Source organism: Octodon degus, unplaced genomic scaffold (assembly GCF_000260255.1).
Source record: "Octodon degus isolate 3935 unplaced genomic scaffold, OctDeg1.0 scaffold00138, whole genome shotgun sequence".
Lineage (NCBI taxonomy): Eukaryota > Metazoa > Chordata > Mammalia > Rodentia > Octodontidae > Octodon > Octodon degus.
Window position 1 is genome coordinate 3,797,536 of NW_004524714.1, and position 4,281 is coordinate 3,801,816.

Here is a 4,281-nt window from a genome sequence, read left to right on the forward strand (position 1 = left end):
ATCTCCCCAGTCCCATAGTAGCTCCTTCTACAAATAGCTCATCAAATAAACATTCAGGAGGTTCATCTTGAACAAAAACTTGAAGGGAACAAGCCCAACACAGTGACAAAGATTACTTGAAAAGTGAAGGAGAGAGGGTGAGGGAGAAAGTGGCTCTGAGGAATGAACAAGAGGAAAACTGAAAACAAAGATAGAGGTACACCCTGGACACACAGGGTGGGACACCTTGAACAAAGGCCACGGTGGCGTGTGTGGGTGATATTTGGCGCTGTTCCCTGAGGTCTGGTCATACTTACTCCCCCACCAGATGTGCCCTGCCTGACCTTCCTGCCTCAGCACGACTTGGGTTCTCTATGAACACAGGAAAAAGAACAGATGAAGGTATTAAAATAAAAGCTTTTCCCTTTTTTCTGTGGTCTCTCTTTCTTGACTTGCCATATTTTAAAATATGAGATTTTGATTAACATCGATTTTCAGTTCATCTTCATATTAGGCCATGCAAATTTTAAGATGTGAATAGGACATTGAACTACTCTGCGGAGCACCAACATTGTATACTGCTGTTGGTGAGGTACACCCGGAAGGACCATGTACGAAAGGCGTGGGCTCCTAGGTGGGACCTCCTGTTGGGGAGTGCTGTAGGTTTTGAGAGGTGGGGTTTAGTGGGAAGTCTTTTAAATCTCTGAGGTGTGGCCCTGAAGGGGCGTGGAACCTCTGGCATCCCTTTCTTCTTTTCTTTTCTTCTGGCTGATGAGGTGAATGATTTTGCTCCACAAAGCACTCCATCTTAGCCTTACGTACTACCTCACAGCAGGCTCAAAGCAATGAGACCAATCCAGTGTTGACTGGAACGTCCCAAACTGTGAAGCAAAACAAATCTTTCATTTGTTTAAGTTGATTGTCTCAAGCTTTTTCTTACAGTAACAGAAGGTGGACTTAAACACACAACTTGTAATTCATGGTATATACATGCACACCTATTTCATTCTTACCAAGAAATAAGGAATAAAAAAGGCCAACAGCACAAACTCAAAAGAACAAGGAAAAGGAGAAATAATGATAAACACATTAATCAGTGAAATATCAAAAAAAAAAAGTACAGGAGATAAAAATGATTTCATGCTCAGAAAAAAATTTATTCAAAAAACGTATAATAATGAGAGAACATTATGAAGAACTAGTTGCTAACAAGTTTCAGAATCCATATAAAACAACCATTCAAAAAATATAAGACAAGCAAAATGCATATAAGAGGAAATCAATATATAGACGTAAACACACATGGGCAAATATTAAAAATAATAGAAGTGTAGTAAAATATACTGCTTTCTACCCTCTTCCAAAAACAAAAATAAAAACAAAAACAAGCTAGGTGTAGATGGAAATTAAATGACTCTACGTATGAACCATATGAAAGCTGCTAAACTTTTAAGGAAACCACCAACAGAGTGAAGAAACAACCCACAATGTGGGAAACATGTTTATGGACGTTCCTCAGACAAAGATTTACCTTTGAGAACACATAAAGAAATCAAAAAATCAGACCTCCCAAGTTTGAAGACCCAATCCAAAAAGGGGCATCAGAGATGAATACACACTTTTCAGATGAAAAAATATCAACAGTAAATGAATATATGAGAAAATGTTTGACATCACTTGTCCTTTGAGTGATGCAAATTAAAACAGTGCTGAGATTCCCTCTCATCTGGGGTGAACAGCTGTTATCAAGAAATAAATCAATAATAAATGCTGGGGGTGGGGGGCTGCAGGGAAGAAGGACCTCTTCTCCACCATCGGTGGAAGTGTAGCCCAGTGCAGCCACTGTGGAGCTCAGTGTGGAGATTCCTCAAAAACGAGAACTGGAGGTCCCATTTGACCCAGCTATTCCCCTTCTGGCGCTCTCCCCGGAAGAATTGGAAATGGGTACACAGAGATACATGTGTACCCGTGTTTATGGCAGCGCAGTTTGTAATAGCTAGATCCTGGAAGCAACCCAGATGCCCCTTAACCGAGGAGTGGTTAAAAAAGACGTGGTCTTGGCCGGCCAAATAGCTCAGCGGATTAAAGCACCTGCAAACAGGCACGGGGGCAGGGGTTTGATCCCCAGGCCTGCCATGCCGGCCCCACCCCTAGGGCGTGCTGAGATGGCAATTGAGACTGGGCGTGGTGGCTCGCACTTGTAATCCCAGCTCTTGGGAGGCTGTAAATAGGTGGATCCCTAGGAGTCGGATCTTGTAGTGAGACCCTGAATACCCTGTAGAGCCTTCCTTAAAAATACAAAAAAAAAAAAAAAAAAGAAAGAAAAAGAAAGTGGTCTTTTTGTATAATGGAGAAAAGAAAGACAAACTGGTGACTTCTTTGGGGGGACGGGACAACCTGACACCATGCTTACAGGTGAAATCAACCAGACACAAATGTATAGACGTCATATTGTCTCTGTAGTGTATGAAGCTGAAAGAGTGTGACCCAAAATGTACAATAGATAATGTAAAATGGGAAGAGACTTCAAAAGGAAAGAGAAACTGGTTTAGGGGACTGGATAAAAAGAAGGAAGAGGAAGGCAAAACAAAAAATAAAATATATATGTGCATATATATATATGTATATACACACACAAAAGATAGTTAAAATAGTTATACTACTACTTTATCTCAGTTCACTGAAAAGAAAGATTTGTTTTGATATCTCATACTCTGACTAATTTAAAGATAACAATATGCCATGTATTAACCATTGTTACCCTCCTATCATATTGGATTGGGATTTCGTTGTGTTTTTTGTTTCTTTTTCTTTAAAATAATTTTTTTTTAAAAATGTACTTGATTTGATCAAGTTTATACATCTCAAAGCAAATAAAATATATAACAAAGCCACTTTAGCTATATAACATTAAGACTCTGATACCTTTTATAATTGAGACCATTTAACACAATAATAGAGATTCTAAGTAATGCTGTGAGGAGGAAGGAAGGAAGGTTGGGAAGTTTGTCAGAGAGGACACAGAGCTGTCACTATTTGTGGACCCGATTGCCCATCTAGATGGGTACAGATGGAACCGTAGTCTGGTTCTTAGAATGAGAGTTCTCCTGAGATTGCCCAGATACAGGTTTTCCTACAATTGCCCACACCAGCAACCATCAACTGAAAGTGTAATAAGAAACTTCAATACCAAAAGTGATCAATATGGTAACCAATTATAGGAAATTATAAATGGAATAAAATGCAATGCCGTCATCACAGCAACAGACTTCACAAAGCACCGTAGCTGGCCCTGTCAGACCTCTGCAAATAGAATTAAAACAGGCACAAATGACATCCCTTGGTTAGGGTGACAAGGCCACAACCAATTCAATCCTCTCTAGATTAATTCATAAATTCACTGATTCCTAATTATGATTATAGGTGATAGATACATAGATAGATACAGCCAAAATATGTACACATCAGGAAAAACTTGTACAATAACTTTAGTATCAAATTTACTGAGATATTATACCATTAATACAAATTACCTTTGACTTCCACAATTGCTGGAAGTGCTCAAAGTGGTGACCTTTAGCTTTCAGGCATTTATTAATACAGCAACCTGCTGGAAGGTATCTACACTCCTTTGGCAGACTTTCTGTTTCTCTGTCTCTGTCTGTCTTTGATTCTCTGTCTCTCTGTCTGTCTGTCTGTCTGTCTGCCTATCTATCTATCTATCTATCTATCTATCTATCTATCTATCTATATATCATGTATCTATCTATATCATAGGGTTTAAAATCCAGCAACAACTGAAAATAAGATAAAAGCATGCAATGTCACACAATGTCATTTACACATTATAAATACACAAACACCCTCTGAGATATAGATATATATTCTCAGTTTCTCATTGTTGGGACAAATACCTGACAGCCAAAATGAAGGAAGGAAAGGTGTATTTAGCTCACAGTTACTGGAGGTTTCAGTTCATATTCGGTCCATACTCAGCTGGGTCCAAGGCAGAGCGGGACATGGCAGAGAGCAACCTTTCATAGTGACAGCAAAGAGCAAGAGCAAAATAGGGGAGGAGTCATGGCAACAATGGCAGCAGAGAGGAAGTCTGTCTCTCTTAAATTGCATTCAGGCTCTTTGCCCCAGGCTGGGGGAAGTACTTACACCCATAATCCCAGCAGTACTAAGGCCTATAAGCCCAGTGGATCATGTGTTAATGTCAAACTCCAGAAGCCGCAGCCCCGTGACTGCATGAGGTTTTGAGGGGACAACTAGACACAAACCATAATATATATATATATA